Genomic DNA, 17,382 nt, shown 5'->3' on the forward strand with positions numbered 1-17,382 from the left:
AAACAAAAGAAAAAACACAGTGTAACAAGTTATTATAAAGTCACTGTTCAGGGACCAGCTTGCCCGTCCTGTGCCTTTAGAGGGAAGCTCCCACCCACTGTTCTTCAGTTTTATATCTTAAGTACAGGAGTCACCAAACTGGGCCTATGTACCACAGCTGGCACCCAGCATTTATTTATTTATTTTTTGAGATGGAGTCTCTCTCCGTCCCCCAGGTTGCAGTGGAGTGGCACGATCTCTGCTCACTGCAACCTCTGCTTCCTGGGTTCAAGCAATTCTCCTGACTCGGCCTCTGGAGTAGCTGGGATGACAGGTGCATGCCACCACACCTAGCTAATTTTTGTATTTTTGGTAGAGATGGGCGTTGGCCTCTCAAAGTGCTGGGATTACAGGCGTGAGCCATGATGCCTGACCCAGCCTTTTTGAAAATGAAGGTTTTGGCCAGCACGGTGGCTCATGTCTGTAATCCCAGCACTTTGGGAGGCCAAGGCAGGCGGATAACCTGAGGTCAGGAGTTTGAACCCAGCCTGGCCAACAAGATGAAACCCCGTCTCTACCAAAAATACAAAAATTAGCCAGGAGTGATGGCATGCACATGTAATGCCAGCTACTTGGGAGCCTGAGGCAGGAGAATCACTTGAACCCAGGAGGCAGAGGTCGCAGTGAGCCGAGATCACCCGATTGCACTCCATCCAGCCTTGGCAACAAGAGCGAAACTCCATCCCAACAAAATAAAAAATAAAAAATGATGTCCTTTTTTGCATCTCAACCCTTTTTTATTTTTTTTATTTTGAGACAGGGTCTCACTGTGTTGCCCAGGTTGGAGTGCAGGAGCCTGATCTTAGCTCACTGCAGCCTCGACCTCCCCAGCGCACATGATCCTCCCCCCTCAGCCTTCCAAACAGCTGGGACCACAGGTGGGCACCACCATGCCCGCCTAATTTTTGTATTTTTTGTAGAAATGGGATTATGCCATGTTGCCCAGGCTGATCTTGACTTCAGGGCTCAAGTAATCTCTCTGCCTCCACCTCCCGAAGTGCTGGGATTACAGGCGTGAGCCACCATGCCCAGCCCTGCTTTAAATTAAAGTGTATTTCACTTGATATTAGTACAGCCACTTCGGCGGTTTTTTGCTTACTATTTAAATGTTGTATCTTTGTATCCTTTTACTTTCAATCTGTTCTTTTTAATTTAAAATGTTTATCTTGTAGATAGCACATTGATGGATCATATTTTCTTTTTTAATCCTTTCAGCCAGTCGGCTTTTCTTTTTTTGTGAGACAGAGTTTTGCTCGTCACCCAGGCTGGAGTGCAATGGTGCGATCTCAGCTCACTGCAACCTCTGCCTCCTGGGTTCAAGCGATTCTACAGCCTCAGCCTCCTGAGTAGTTGGGATTACAGGCGCCTGAAACCATGCCTGGCTAATTTTCGTATTTTTAATAGAGACGGGGGTTTCTTCATGTTGCTCAGGCTGGTCTTGAACTCCTGAACTCAGGTGATCCACCACCTCAGCCTCCCAAAGTGCTGAGATTACAGGCGTAAGCCACCGCACCCGGCCAAAGTGAATTTTTTTTTCTCAGAAAATCTATTCCATTCTTTTTCCAGAAACCAAGTTTGTACAACTAAAATAAATATTTATACTCTACTTTTTTTGTTCTGAGGTCTTATTGAGTTTTAATAGAATTTCATCTTTACATGTTTAGAAAAATTAGAAAATACAGATAAACCATAACTAAGTAAATAATAACATCTTTTCCTTCTGTTCAAAGTTCATTACTATTAGCCGAGTGCAGTGGCTCACACTTGTAATCCCAGCATTTTGGGAGACAGAGGCGACAGATCACTTGAGCCTAGGAGTTCGACACCAGCCTGGGCAACATGGAAACCCCGGTCTCTACAAAAACTACAAAAATTAGCTAGGCGTGGTTGCTTGTGCCTGCAGTCCTAGCTACTGGCAAGGCTGAGGTTGAGAACCACGTGAACCCGGTAAGTCAAGGCTGCAGTGGTGCAGCCTCTGTCCCCCAGGCTGGAGTGCAGTGGTGCAATCTCGGCTCACTGTAATCTCCGCCTCCCAGGTTCAAGCAATCCTCCTGCCTCAGCCTCCCAAGTAGCCGGGATTACAGGCACGCACCACCACACCTGGCTAATTTTTGTATTTTTAGTAGAAAGGAGGTCTCACCATGTTGGCCAGGCTGATCTTGAACTCCTGACCTCAAATAATCCACCTGCCTCGGCCTCCCAAAGTGCTGGGATTACAGGCGGGACCACCATGCCCTTTTTCCTTCTTAGAGGCAGGATGTCACTCTGTCGCCCAGGCTGGAGTGCAGTGGCATGATCTCAGCTCACTGTAGCATTGACCTCCCAGGCTGAGGCGATTCTCCTGCCTCAGCCTCCCGAGCAGCTGGGATCACAGGTGTGCACTACCACACCTGGCTAATTGTTCATTTTTTTTTGGAGATGGGGTCTTGCTCTGTTGCCCAGTCTGGCAACATGGGATCCTCCAACTCCTGGCTTTGAGGGATCCTCCCACTTCGGTCTCCCAAAGCCCTGAAAATTACAGACGTGAGCCACCATGCCCAGCCTATATTGTTGCATATTTCTTCAATTGTGTTTTGTGGTCGCTGGAGGTCTGTTTCTTCTTGGATTCCCTGCACAGTGTTCCACAGCTGCTCCACGTAATCTGCCCAAGACTTCTGCTGCATTCAGTTGAACACACAGGAGGAAACTTCACTCCCCAGCCGACCACACAAAGATCGTTCTCATCCCCAGGGCAGCTGCTCTAGCCACTCCACCCGCTCCCTGGATGGCTCCAGTTGCTGTGAGCGCGACCACCCGCCGCGTGATTAAGAGCGCTCCGGGCCGGGCAGTCTTCCGTGGGAGTGGGGGCGTGGGTGAGTGCGACGGAAATCCCGCCTTCCGGCGCCCGCGCTTGACCCTGGCGTCAGAGGGTGAGCTCCAAGTAGGAAGATAAGCAGGATTGCGGGAAGCGGGAGAGCCCGGAGGACTGCGAAGCGCTCGTCTTCACCATTGGCTGCGCCCGCGGAGCAGCCTCGTTGCGATTGGACGTACGCGGGGGGCGGGGGGGGGGGGGCGCGGGAGTGTCGCGTGCGCCCGCCGCTAGGGCAGTTAGAGGCGCGGGGATCCGGGCTGAGCCGGGGGCTGCTGGGAGGCTGTGTCCGGACGCCGGCGGGGCCACGCGGCCCGGCTCTGCTTGTCCGGTCCTGGTCTGGGGCACAGGGGCGGTGGGAGGCGGAGGCGGTGCGGGCGCGGGGCTGGCGGGCGGCCGAGCCTGGGAGGCAGGGGTGGGCGCGGCGGCCGCACCGGGGCCTGCGCGGATAGCCCGCGGGGCAGTCTCGGGCCTCTCTCCATCTCTTAAGTGGTGGTGGCTGTGGGTTTTTCTGCAGGCGATCGTTTTGAGTAATTTGTTTCACGCACGCGCCGTGCTGTGGGGTAAATGCTGCTTTCATGTGTCCATTGAAACGGTGGGTTTCCTGTCGTGTGTGTGTACCTTTTGCATTTGAGGGCAGATGACATTGTGACTTGGCCTCCTGTGACCGTCCATTCTCAAGGTTTCGCCAGCGTGGTGCAGAAACCCGGCCCACCCTGCTTACCTTGGAAGGAGGCCTTCCCTTCCGGAACCACCTCCCTTTCCCCTCCATCTCTTCCCTGTTTCCCTCTCTCCCCTCACTGCCGTCCCCCAGCTCTTCTCTGCCCTCTTGCTGTTCTCTGTCCCTGTCTCTTTTTTCTGCATTAAACATTTCGGGAGTGTCTTTGTAAATTATTAAAAAGCGTTAGGTATTAAACATGTGTGTTTACTTGCAGGCCTGAGAACCGGGAGGACGCTGGAGAAAAGCTGCCCTGTGAATCTTTGTTTGGCTGCCCAGGCTCGCCTTGACTCCAAATGGTTGAAAACAGATGCACAGGTGGGGTTTGCCATGTCTTTTTCTTGGGGTGTTTCTGCTTCCATGTTTAAATTTCTCGTGTAAGGCTGTTTTTTTTTAGGGCATGTAGGGGAAGTTAGTTGTATCTTCCTATGTTAGAGGAGCAGGTTTATTTCCTCCTATAACTTAAAATGTAGCAGTCTTGGCCGGGGGCGGGGGCTCACACCTGTAATCCCAGCACTTTGGGAGGCCGAGGCGGGTGGATCACGAGGTGAGGATATGGAGACCATCCTGGCTAACACGGTGAAACCCCGTCTCTACTAAAAATACAAAAAAATTAGCTGGGTGTGGTGGCAGGCGCCTGTAGTCCCAGCTACTCGGGAGGCGGAGGCAGGAGAATGACGTGAACATGGGAGGCGGCGGAGCTTGCAGTGAGCCGAGATCTCACCACTGCGCTCCAGCCTGGGCGACAGAGCGAGACTCCATCTTAAAAAAAAAAAAAAGGTAGCAGTCTTCATGGCTGTTTTTGTAGATTGTGCACAGCTGCCTTTTAATTAGTTTCCTGCGAGTGCACTACACTTGAGATCTATTAATAGGCAAAATTTTTTTCCTATTTATTATTACTGGCTAAGAAATCTGCCACACTCCTCACCATATCATGATGACTGTTATTTGTTACTGATAGTATTTGAGCTGTTTAGTTAACTGTGGAGGGGAAAATTGGAGAAGTCAGTTGCAGTAATTATGGCCGATAGAAACTCACTCATTTTATGAGGTCTTGTGTTTGTGTTTCTGGAGAGACAAGAGTGAGTTCAGTTGAGCTGTTTGTTTTGTATTTGTAACCAATACAAGGACTAAGGACAGTTGTGTTGAAACTGAGGTCATGATGTTAGGATCTTGAGGGCTGAAGGTTCCAAATCAATGGTGTATGTATAGAATTCTATCTGACTTGAAATTTTCCCTTTCTGGACCTCTGGATGCTGAGGCTGACAGTGTCCATGTGACAGTGCCTTCCCTGACAGGAATCAGCAACCTTTTCTTTTTTTTTTTTTGCACGTGTCAGTAATTCATTATATTTTTAAAACTTTTCACCTCTTCCTCCTAGTCCTCAAATACTGATTTGTTAATGAATTAAAACGTTTCCCAAAGTGTTTTCTGTGAAAGAATAGTTGCAAAAGACACTCAAAGAAAAGTTAAGTACATGGAAAACTCCAAAGTGTATGTTTTATTCATTACATTTGATGAATTTTTTTGTTGTACTTTTTCCTCTCGAGAGGGAGTCTTGCTCTGTCGCTCAGGCTGGAGTGCAGTGGCTTGATCCTGGCTCACTGCAACCTCTGCCTCTTGGGTTCAGGCAGTTCTCTGCCTCAGCCTCCTGAGTAGCTGGGATTACAGGCACCCTCCGCCTCACCCAGCTAATTTTTTTTTTTTTTTTTGAGGTGGAGTCTCGCTCTGTCGCCCAGGCTGGAGTGCAGTGTCACCATCTCAGCTCACTGCAAGCTCCGCCTCCGGGGTTCACGCCATTCTCCTGCCTCAGCCTCCCAAGTAGCTGGCACTATAGGTGCCTGCAACCACACCCAGCTAATTTTTTGTATTTTTAGTAGAGACAGGGTCTCACCATGTTAGCCTGGATGGTCTCAATCTCCTGACCTCATGATCCACCTGCCTTGGCCTCCCAAAGTGCTGGGATTATAGGCGTGAGCCACTGCGCCCAGCCCTAATTTTTGTATTTTTAGTAGAGACGGGCTTTCACCATATTGGCCAGGCTAGTCTTGAACTCCTGACCTCATGATCCACCCACCTCGGCCTCCCAAAGTGCTGGGATTACAAACGTGAGCTTCCACGCCCAGCCCATGTTTGATGATTTTTTTTGTCCTTTGTTCTTGTAAAAATCATGGTTAGAAAGCAGAGCATAATTGTTCTTTACATAGATCCCAACTGATTAGGGTTTTTAGGGAGTTTTTTTTGGCATTCAGTAAATGTTTTTATTTTTAGTGTGGAATGTTGTGTGTTTTTTATTATTAGAAAATATTTGTAGATTTGTACATATCAAATTCCATTCTTTTTTTTTGTTTGAGACAGAATCTCACTGTGTTGCCCAGGCTGGAATGCAGTGGCACTATCTCGGCTCACTGCAACCTCCGCCTTCCAAGTTCAAGGGATTCTGCCTCAACCTCCCAAGTAGCTGGGATTACAGGTGTCCGCCACCACACCTGGCTAATTTTTTTTTTTTTTTTTTTTTTTGAGATGGAGTCTCGCTCTGTCGCCCAGGCTGAAGTGCAGTGGTGTGATCTCGGCTCACTGCAACTTCTGCCTCCCGGGTTCAAGCAATTCTCCTGCCTCAGCCTCCCGAGTAGCTGGCATGACAGGTACCCGCCACCACTAACCTCCACCTCCCAGGTTCAAGCGATTCTCTGCCTCAGCCTCCTGAGTAGCTGAGATTACAGGCGCACGCCAGCACTCCTGGATAATTTTTCACTTTTTAGTAAAAACAGGGTGTCACCATGTTGGTCAGGCTGGTCTTGAATTCCTGACCTCGTGATCCACCCACCTCGGCCTCCCAAAGTGCTGGGATTACAGGCGTGAGCCACATTTTTAGTAGAGACGAGGTATCACCATGTTGGTCAGGCTGGTCTCGAACTCCTGACCTCAAGTGATCCTCTCACTTCGGCCTCCCAGAGTGCTAGGATTACAGATACGAAGTACTGCACCCAGCCTAATTTTGTATTTTTAGTAGAGATGGGGTTTTGCCATGTTGGCCAGGCTGCTCTAGAACTCCTAGGTTCAAGTGATCCTCCTGCATTGACCTCTCAAAGTGCTGGGATTACAGGCGTGATCACCACACCTGGCCAGTGGGAGGTCTTCCTTCCTTTCTCTCCAGCATTCTATAAGCAATGTTTTTGGGCAATGTGTGTTCAATTTTCTCTATATATACCTTGAACCCTACAGTAGTGAAAGGAAGAGTAGACAAATATTGAAGCTGATATGGTGTGGGCTTTTAGCTGGTGGTGCTAATTATTGTTTTCATGGCCTTCAGTGACTTCATCCTGCTTTTGCTGTTGTAAAGTGTTCTAATTTATGCTCCTGAGTATAACACTTGAGGTGTACTTAGGGTTCTTGTCTGCTTCCTGGTGACTGTCAAAGCTTTTCATCTTGAAGAAGGGAGATGACCAGTGTTACAGTGTACTGACTTTAAAGAATTTTGCATTTTTTTATTTGTAAAATTTATAGCCAGATGTAGGGTAGGGGTGGCATGCTTTCTCTAAAGGGCCAAATAGTAAATATTTTAAGCTCTCAATGGACCATATGGTCTCTGTCATAGCCATGGGCCCTTGAAGCTATAGTGCCAAAGCAGCCACAGATAATACTACATCTGTGGGCAGGGGAAGTTCATTCTGTAAACTTTATTTATGGACACCAAAAGGTGAAGTTCACAGAATGTTTGCAAGTCACAAAATACTGTTTTTCTTTTGATTATTTTTGAATCATTAAAACATAAAATACGGTGGCCGGGCATGGTAGCTCACACTTAATAATCCCAGCACTTTGGGAGGCCGAGGCAGGCGGATCACCTGAGGTCAGAAGTTCGAGACCAGCCTGGCCAACATGGTGAAATCCCATCTCTACTAAAAACAAAAAATTAGCCAGGCATGGTGTGCATGCCTGTAATCCCAGCTACTTGAGGCTGAGGCAGGAGAATCACTTGAACCTGGGAGAATCACTTGAACTTGGGAGGAGGAGGTTGTGGTGAGCCAAGACTGTGTCTCAAAAGAACAAAAGTAAAATACTTTCTTTCAGACCATACATGAAGAGGCTGTGGGCTGGGTTTGGCCCCTGAGCTGTGGTTAGTGACCACACACACACACACAGACACACACACACACACACACACACACACACACACACACACACTGTGGTTAGTGACCACACACACACACACACACACACACACACACAGGGCAGTCAGGCATTTAGAGCCAGCACCTGTGTTCTCAGCCGAGCTGTGTTCCTGGCTGGGTTCTACTCTCTATTCCGGGCCCTGAGGTGTCTACCTTGGTAAACTGGAGACAGCAAAGCCTGCCTGCTTCCAGGTTGGTTGTGAAGATTGAAAAGGGTCATGTTTCGTTGTCAGGCCACATGCTTTGTGTAGGACATGTTAGGTTAGTTTCACCTTTTTTTTTTTTTTTTTTTGAGATGGAGTCTTGTTCTGTTGCACAAGCTGGAGTGCATGGAGTATAGTGGTGAGATTCCAGCTCACCGTAACCTCCGCCTCCCGGGTTCAAGCAATTCTCCTGCCTCAGCCTCCTGGGTTGCTGGGATTTACAGGTGGCTGCCACCACGCCCGGCCAATTTTTGTATTCTTAACAGAGATGGGGTTTCACCATGTTGGCCAGGCTGGTCTTGAACTTCTGACCTCAAGTGATCCGTCCACCTTGGCCTCCCAAAGTGCTGGGATTACAGGTGTGAGCCACCGCACCTGGCCCATTTTCACTTTTCATTAGCTGCTTTTTTCCCCCGTTTATTTCCTACCTTTCTGTGAAGGATTTCTGAATTAAATGTATTTCATGTCTTAACCTTCTGAATTGTTTGTTCTCTCATTTTCCATGTTGAGGAAAATAACAGGCTACGCGAGACATATTAAATTTGTATGTAGTTGCTCAGATCAGGAGAAATGCTCACCTGGTGCAGAATGGGACTCTGCTCTTGCTTCACCCAGGATGCGTTTCCTAGTTCCTTACTAGGGTGGGGACACACCGTACTCCAGCCCTCCGGACCCCGCTCCCCGCTCTGGCATGATTCCACCAGACTATCTTCCAGCTGTCCTCCCTGGACCTAGATGTTTTCTTTCTCTTTTTTTTTCTTTCTTTGAGATGAAGTCTCACTCAACGGTCCAGGCTGCAGTGCAGTGGCACAATCTCGGCTCACTGCAACCTCCACCTCCCAGGTTCAAGTGGTTCTTCTACCTCAGCCTCCCAAGTAGCTGGGATTACAGGTGCCTGCCAGCACGCCCAGCTAATTTTTGGAAGACAGGGTTTCACCATTTTGATCTTGAACTCCTGACCTCAAGTGATCCGCCCACCTCGGCCTCCCAAAGTGCTGGGATTACAGGCATGAGCCACCGCGCCCAGCCCCTGACCTAGATATTTTCTCTGACCCTTTCCAAAGCCTGATTTGCATCGATGAGTTATATGTGTGTGATAGGTTTTTCTAAAGTTTTTTTAGAAGTTACCTTTTTACTTTAGTGTAAAAGTGCTTTGAATATGCTGAATGTTAAATACATGTTTGTTGAATTTCTTTGAAACTTTAGTATTAATGAGAACCATTAACTTTTTTTTTTTTTGAGATGCAGTCTCGCCTTGTTGCCTAGGCTGGAGTGCAGTGGCATGATCTCAGCTCACTGCAACCTCCGCCTTCCAGGTTCAAGCAATTCTCCTTCCTCAGCCTCCCGAGTAGCTGGTATTACAGGCGTGAGCCACCACGCCTGGCTAACTTTTGTATTTTTAGTAGAGACGGGGTTTCACCATGTTGGCCAGGCTGGTCTCGAACTCCTGACCTTGTGATCCGCCTTCCTTGGCCTTGCAAAGTGCTGGGTTTACAGATGTTAGCCACTGCACCTAGCCAACTTTTTTTTAATTAAAAAAGTTATATAAAATTTATTTTATTGGCCGGGCGCGGTGGCTCAAGCCTGTAATCCCAGCACTTTGGGAGGCCGAGACGGGCGGATCACGAGGTCAGGAGATCGAGACCATCCTGGCTAACACGGTGAAACCCCGTCTCTATTAAGAAATACAAAAAAAAAACTAGCCGGGCGAGGTGGCGGGCGCCTGTAGTCCCAGCTACTTGGGAGGCTGAGGCCGGAGAATGGCGTGAACCCAGGAGGCGGAGCTTGCAGTGAGCTGAGATCCGGCCACTGCACTCCAGCCTGGGTGACAGAGCGAGACTCCGTCTCAAAAAAAAAAAAAAAAAAAAATTTATTTTATTGTGGTATCTAGTTCAGGAAATTTTGACCTCTGTAGATTCATGTAACCCCCGCCATCATCAGGATGGAGAAGTTTCATCACCCTAAAACCTCCCTTGTGCTGCTCCTTTTTATTACATATTCCCTGGCCTCGTACCCTGGCAACCACTGATCTGTTCTCCATCAGGATAGGGTATTCTTTTTGAGAATGTCATGTAAGTGGAACTGTATTTTAAGTAATGTTTTGAAACCATCTTCATTTACTTCTAGTTATATGTTTGAGATTTCTCTGCTGTTCTGTGTATTAACAGTTCTTTTTATTGCTGAATAGTGTTTCATCATTTGGATGTACCACGTTGTGTTTATCCATTCTGCTATTGTAGGACCTTGTGGTTGTCGCCATTTTTCTTTCGCGATTGTATTCCTGCTATGAGCGTTTCTCTACAGATGTCGTGTGAATGTAGTTTCCATTTCCCTAGGATAGAAACCTAGTGGTGGGAAAGTTGGGTCGTGTGCTGAACTGTTTTCCAGAGTGGCTGATATAGTTTGCATTCCCACTGGCAATCTGTCATGTTTCTGTTGCTCTGTGTCTTAGTTAGCTCTTGGTGTTATCGGTGATTTTTAGTTGAGCCATTCTAACAAGTCTAGTGAGATCTCATTGTGGTTTAAATTTGCATTTCCATAATGGCTAACGATGCTGAGTATCATGTTCTTCTTTGCCACTCTTCTATCCTCTGTGAAGTTTCTGTTCAGATCTTTTGCACGAAAAAGCTGTATCAGGGAACCAGTAAAATAACCAAGGAGAGGTTGATTAAAGTTCTGTTTATAACCCCAGAAGATTCCTGCCCTAGGGATATGGGATGGCTGAACATAGGATGCCGACACTGGACAGATGAAATAGCAGTTTATTAGTCACGCGTGCTCACAGCCCTGGAGGTGGGGGACACCGCATGCCACACGGGGGCTGCACTTGGGAACAGAGTGAGCCACCAGGGGCTGTGGGAGGCACATTTTATAGTAAGAAGAGGGTGAGATGACCTTGCTTCCATGGACAGATGTGATTGGCTTGTTTGAATACCTCTGGGGTGGCAGGGATGAGCAGGTTGGGGTCGGCTCTCTGTGATAAGGAGGGTTGTTTGGCTTTGGAACCTTATCCGTGGGAGCAGAGCTCGGGGGAGACCTTGTGGTTAGGCTATTTGAGGCCTTCTTGATTTTTCCGACATCAAGGCAGCACGTAATATTTAGCCTTAATTTCAGGCCACGCAATACCTTCTTCTATATCTACTTTCTGTGGCACTTTCAAAAGGTTTTTGTCCTTAGTGTTTAGCAGCTGATTACGATGTGCATAGTCATGGCTTCCTTTGGATTTATGATGTGTGGGCTTTGCACAGATTCTTCCATCTGCCTCGGTTTATGTCGTTTGCTGAACTTAGGAAGTTTTCAGCCATTAGTTCTTTGGATATTTTTTTCAGCATTGTACCTTTTCTCTCCTGTTATTTTTTTTTTTTTTTTTTTTTTTTTTTTTGAGACGGAGTCTCGCTCTGTCGCCCAGGCTGGAGTGCAGTGGCCGGATCTCAGCTCACTGCAAGCTCCGCCTCCCGGGTTTACGCCATTCTCCTGCCTCAGCCTCCCGTGTAGCTGGGACTACAGGCGCCCACCACCTCGCCCGGCTAGTTTTTTGTATTTTTTAGTAGAGACGGGGTTTCACCATATTAGCCAGGATGGTCTCGATCTCCTGACCTCGTGATCCGTCCGTCTCGGCCTCCCAAAGTGCTGGGATTACAGGCTTGAGCCACCGTGCCTGGCCTCTCCTGTTATTAACCTGTGGGGTTTATGCTAATTCTGGGTAGTTAGTTTCAGAATTGAATTGCACTGTGGGACACATAGCTGGGTGTCCCAGAGAACTGGAGAATTGCCTGGTGCAAAAGTCCATCCATTTGGTGTCAGAAGTGTTGCAAACAGAGGAACTGTTTCCTTAGAGATTTTTAGATACTCATTATTTGTAATCTGGATGGGATATCATGTCTTCCACCGATTTGGATACATTTTTGTAATTATGTTGTTTAGACGGTTAGTAACAGCCTTGTGTGACACGTCAAGATTAAGGTTACTTCTCTCTCCTCTTGGCTTACTATGTAAGGAGTTTCATGACAGTTGTTTTGACGGAAACTTCACATTGTCAGTGGCCTAAAGTCATTGTTCTCAGCTTTTCCTTTGTGTCCCAGTGCTCTTGAGTTATGCTCTTACTGATAGCGCCCCTGCATAGCAGTGCTTCTCAGTTGGCAGTGGAGTAGGGCCTCGTAAGGAGTTAAAAGATTTTTGATTTATGCTCCTATTCTACACCCTCCCTTTCCCCATGGATACACAAGCATTGGGCCACACTGGATAAAGCAATTGGTGTGAAATTGAAGTAGGTGAATATCAAAGACTAATTTTCTCAGTTGTGAAATCTACTAGGAAGTTAATGAAATATCATTTTGGAAGGCATGCTTTAAGTAATTTGATATATTGGTTTCTTTTTTTTTTGAGACAGAGTCTCGCTCTGTCACCCAGGCTGGAGTGCAGTGGCACAATCTCAGCTCATTGCAAGCTCCACCTCCCAGGTTCACACCATTGTCCTGCCTCAGCCTCCTGAGTGCCTGGGACTGCAGGCTCCCTCCACCACGCCCGGCTAATTTTTTGTATTTTTAGTAGAGACGGGGTTTCACCGTGTTAGCCAGGATGGTCTCGATCTCCTGACCTCATGATCCGCCCGCCTCAGCTGCCCAAAGTGCTGGGATTACAGGCGCGAGCCACTGCTCCTGGCCGATATATTGGTTTCTTTATGAAAATTGTACTGGATCTGTAACAGATATGATTGATGTATTTTATTTTTAAGTTGTCAAACATTCAGTTAATGATGTGTGTTGTAACTTTTCAGGGAGGGACATTTGCAGAGACTGACTAATGGTATGACATTGTGAAAAGCGGTTACAGATTAAAAATTTTTTATTTTTGCAGATGATAGGGTGGAACAAAGTGGAACAAAGAAAGAAGATCTGGATGACAAAGAGAAAAATGATGAAGAAGAAATTCCTGCACTTGTGTACAGCGCAAGTCAATTCTGCACAGTTGGTTATGGGGCAAGCAACCAGATAATCTTGTGCGTTTTGACACTTAGGAAAGCTTAATCTGACGCTCCTTATCTAAATAACTTGTATGGATTATTAGTATTTTTGGTAACAATTTTTTTGTTTTGCTTTTTTTGAGGCGGAGTCTAACTCTGTCGCCCAGGCTGGAGTGCAGTGAGACAATCTCAGCTCACTGCAAGCTCCGCCTGCCGGGTTCATGCCATTCTCCTCCCTCAGCCTCCCGAGTAGCTGGGACTACAGGCGCCCGCCACCACGCCCTGCCAATGTTTTTGTATTTTTACGAGGTTTCACCGTGCCAGCCAGGATGGTCTCGATCTCCTGACCTTGCAATCCGCCCACCTCAACCACCCAAAGTGCCAGGACCACAGACATGAGCCACAGTGCCCGGCCCACTGTCCACTTTCAAATGGTATTACACTGCCTGAGCCGCGGAGCAGTGCTCTGACCACAGCTTCCTGCTTCTGACCTGTTCTTGGTTGGTTGTGTTGCTGTATCATATGTCCAAGTGAAACATGGTATAAACCCCACAATATGCTGTTTTTGTTTTTGCTTTAAATAGGCAATTACATTTTTTCTCCTCAAATTCGAAAAGAGAAAAAAAAGTCTGGTTTTTTTGAGACAGAGTTTTGCTCTTGTTGCCCAGGCTAGAGTACAATGGCATGATCTCAGCTCACTGTAACCTCCGCCTCCTGGGTTCAAGCGATTCTCCTGCCTCAGCCTCCCTCACAGCTGGGATTACAGGCATGCACCACCACGCCCAGCTAATGCTTTTGTCTTTTTAGTAGAGACCATTTCACCACGTTGGTCAGGCTGGCCTTGAACTCCTGACCTTAGGTGAACCAGCTGCCTCCACCTCCCAAAGTGCTGGGATTATAGGCGTGAGCCACTGCGCCCGGCCTCTGTTTTTTTGGAGATGGAGTTTTGCTCTTGTTGCTCAGGCTCCAGGCTGGAGTGCAATGGCATGATCTTGGCTCACTGCAACTTCCGACTCCTGGGTTCAAGCGATTCTCCTGGCTCAGCTGGGATTACAGGCATGCGCCACCAAGCCTGTCCAATTTTGTATTTTTTGCTTAGAGACAGGGTTTCATCACGTTGATCAGGCTGGTCTCGAACTCCTGACCTCAGATGGTCCACCCACCTCGACCTCCCAAAGAGCCACCGCGACTGGCCAAAAGTATTTTCTGTTCACCTACATGTTTACCATTTTGGGCCCATAAGGTTTTGTTTCTATCCCAGCTGCCTTCTGGTATCATTTTCCTTCAGTTTGGAGATGCCCCTTTACCATTTCTAGATCTGCTGGCAGAGAAGTTTTCAGTCTGTCACGGTATCAATTTTGGCTTTACCTCTGACTCTACACAAATCACTTCGTCTCACCTTGGGCCTGTCATGTATAAAATAGGAATAAGTGGCCGGGCGCGGTGGCTCATGCCTGTAATCCCAGCACTTTGGGAGGCCAAGGCAGGTGGATCACAAGGTCAGGAGACCGAGACCATCCTCGCTAACGGGGTGAAATCCCGTCTCTACTAAAAATACAAAAAAAAATTAGCCAAAAAAATCACCTGGGCGTGGTGGCAGTGGTCTGTAGTCCCAGCTACTCGGGAAGCTGAGGCACGAGAATGGCGTGAACCTGGGAGGCGGAGCTTGCGGTGAGCAGAAATCGCACCTCTGGACTCCAGTCTGGTGACAGAGCGAGACTCCATCTTAAAAAAAAAAAAAAAGGAATATAATGTAAATAATTAAAATTATATAATATATATAAAATAAGTGAAAGTCCTTCAGAGTTGCTGTGCAGATGACATGAAATAATGCACTTGAAGCTCTTAAGTCAGTGCCTGGCACATACTGTTTGATAGACATTTGTTGTGATTTAAAAAATCTGTTATTTTGCCTTTCTCCTTCTTTCCCCTTAGCTAGGCATCAAAGTACACAGTTATGGGTGGGTAACTAGACCAAAAATACACCTTTCTTGCTCAGATTAAAGCCCAGCTTATTGACTCAGGATGACTTTAATGAAGAGGGTTTTCTTTGGAAGCTCTGCTTGTTCACAGGTTCAGAGCTTTGGCAGAACCAGCTACCTACCTGGCAGCCTTGAAGGAGCTTGGATTAAAAGCATATTCTTGAGTCACATCATCTTTAATCAAACTGCAAGTGGAATTTGTATCTTTTATAATAGCACCTATTACTTTCATTCCTTTTTTTTCTTTTTTGCTCTTCCATCTCAACCTAAAAAGAAAAACACATTAATTTGAGCCATAGGAATTTAGAACTTGTGTTTTCTTTTCCTTAGATACGTTTGACTAAAGCTTCCTTTTTCACAGGTTCATTTTTTCCAACATTTTATGATGAAAAAAATATACAGAAAAGTTGAAGGAGTTTTGCAGTGTGCACCCACATATTCACCACCTAAGACTGTGCCGCTGGCATTATCCCACGTGCTTTATCACAGCTCTCTCCACCTTTTCCTGCCTCTATTCGTCCATCAGTCCCTCACATTTTTTTTGCAATGTTACCAAGAAGTTCTCTGGACACTTGCTTCTCAACACTGCGGCGTGCAGGCCCTCAGCAGGAGTTCAGAAGTGCACATTTCACGGTGAACCTTCTGGGAATGTTGACAGATGACAGCTTTCCTTTTTGTCTAACGAAAAGGGCTTGCTGGCCATTGGGTGTTGTAATCTCTTAGAACAGTAAACTCTTAGTGACTATCTACATCATTCTGAATGATTCTCTCTGCTGTGTAAAGTAGGTCTAGGAGGACCTTTCTGACATTGTTAGCGTAGGTTTTAGCTTAAGGTTTTGTAAATGCTGTTTATCAAGGTGATGAAGTTACCATTTGTTGCTATTTTCTGAGGATTTTTATCCTGCATGAGTATTGAGTTTTGTCATTTGCTTTTTCTAAATCAATTGATATGTAATCATGCAATTTTTGTTCTTTAGCCTATTAATAGGGTGGGTTACATTGATTTTTGACTGTTGAACCAACTTCATTCCTGGAATGAAACTACTTGGTGATGATGTGTAATTCTTTTTATATATTGTTTAATTCTACTTGCTAATAATTCACTGAATTTTTTTTTTTTTTTTTTTTTTTTTTTTTTTTTTTTTTTTTTTTGAGACGGAGTCTCGCTGTGTCTCCCAGGCTGGAGTGCAGTGGCGTGATCTCGGCTCACTGCAAGCTCCGCCTCCCGGGTTCACGCCATTCTCCCGCCTCAGCCTCCCAAGTAGCTGAGACTACAGGCGCCCGCCACCACGCCCGGCTAGTTTTTTGTATTTTTAGTAGAGACGGAGTTTCACCATGTTAGCCAGGATAGTCTCGATCTCCTGACCTCGTGATCCACCCGCCTCGGCCTCCCAAAGTGCTGGGATTACAGGCTTGAGCCACCGCGCCCGGCCTTTTTTTTTTTTTTTTTTTTTGAGATGGAGTCTCACTGTGTCGCCCAGGCTGGAGTGCAGTGACCCAATCTCGGCTCACTGCAAGCTCCGCCTCCCGGGTTCACGACATTCTCCTGCCTCAGCCTCCCAAGTAGCTGGGACTACAGGCGCCCGCCACCATGCCCAGCTAATTTTTTGTATTTTTAGTAGAGACAGGGTTTCACGTGTTAGCCAGGATAGTCTCGATCTCTTGACCTCGTCATCCGCCCGCCTCAGCCTTCCAAAGTTCTGGGATTACAGGCGTGAGCCACTGTGCCCAGCCAATTCAGTGAATATTTTTGTGTGTATATATATAAAGTCTATTGTTCTGTAGTTCGTACTGTCTTTAGGTTCGATATCATGCTAATAATAGCTTCTTAAAATGAATTGGGAGGTTGTTCCTCTTCTGGTTTCGAGAAGAGATTGTTTTGAGTCTGAATTGATTCTTTTTTCATGTTTGATGGAATTATCCAGTGAATTCATTTGGGTCTGGTAATTTCTTTTTTTCAGGATTCTTAGAATTATGAACTCAGTTTTCTTGATAGTCGTAGGGCTTTTCAAATGATCTACTTTATATTTGGTGAGTTGTGGTTATTTGTATTATTTGAGGAATAAGTCCATTTTGCCCAAGTTGTCAAATTTGTGTGTGTAGAGTTGTTCCTAGTAACTCCTAATTATCTTTTTTGATATCTTTAGAGCCTGTGTCATCACTAATGTTGGTAATTTATGTCTGTTCTTTCTTTTTTTTTTTTTTTTTGTCAGTCTTGCTTAGAGAGGTGTGTCAGTTTTATTGATCTTTTCAGAGAACCAGCTTTTTGCTTTACCGTTTATTGTTTTTCTGTTTTCACTTTGTTTCTGCTCTTACCTTCGTTATTTCTTCCTTTCTGCTTACTTTTGGGTTTATATTGCTATTTTTTTTTTCTTTTAGGTTGTCAAGCCGGGCACTTATATTATTGATTTGTTTCCAAGTTTCTAATGTACCATTTATTTAGTGCTGTAAATT

The 17,382-nt window shown here is 46.4% G+C and overlaps 1 protein-coding gene across 17 annotated transcripts in view; it reads left to right on the plus strand.

The window, feature by feature from the left end:
• Positions 1-2,913: 2,913 nt before the first annotated feature.
• LOC105471026 (E3 ubiquitin-protein ligase HERC2-like) overlaps positions 2,914-17,382 on the plus strand; it is a 30,011-nt gene continuing 15,542 nt past the window's right edge. For 3 of the 17 annotated variants that reach the window (XR_011615461.1, XR_011615471.1, XR_011615472.1), the window contains exons 1-2: positions 3,263-3,923; positions 12,841-15,561. The gene's annotated coding sequence lies outside the window, so the exon portion shown is untranslated. Of the gene's footprint in view, positions 3,066-3,093; positions 3,219-3,262; positions 3,924-12,840; positions 15,562-17,382 lie in introns of those variants that run through there. The other 14 variants (XR_011615464.1, XR_011615474.1, XR_011615468.1 and 11 more) reach the window with 13 other exon arrangements.

Source organism: Macaca nemestrina, chromosome 17 (assembly GCF_043159975.1).
Source record: "Macaca nemestrina isolate mMacNem1 chromosome 17, mMacNem.hap1, whole genome shotgun sequence".
NCBI lineage: Eukaryota > Metazoa > Chordata > Mammalia > Primates > Cercopithecidae > Macaca > Macaca nemestrina.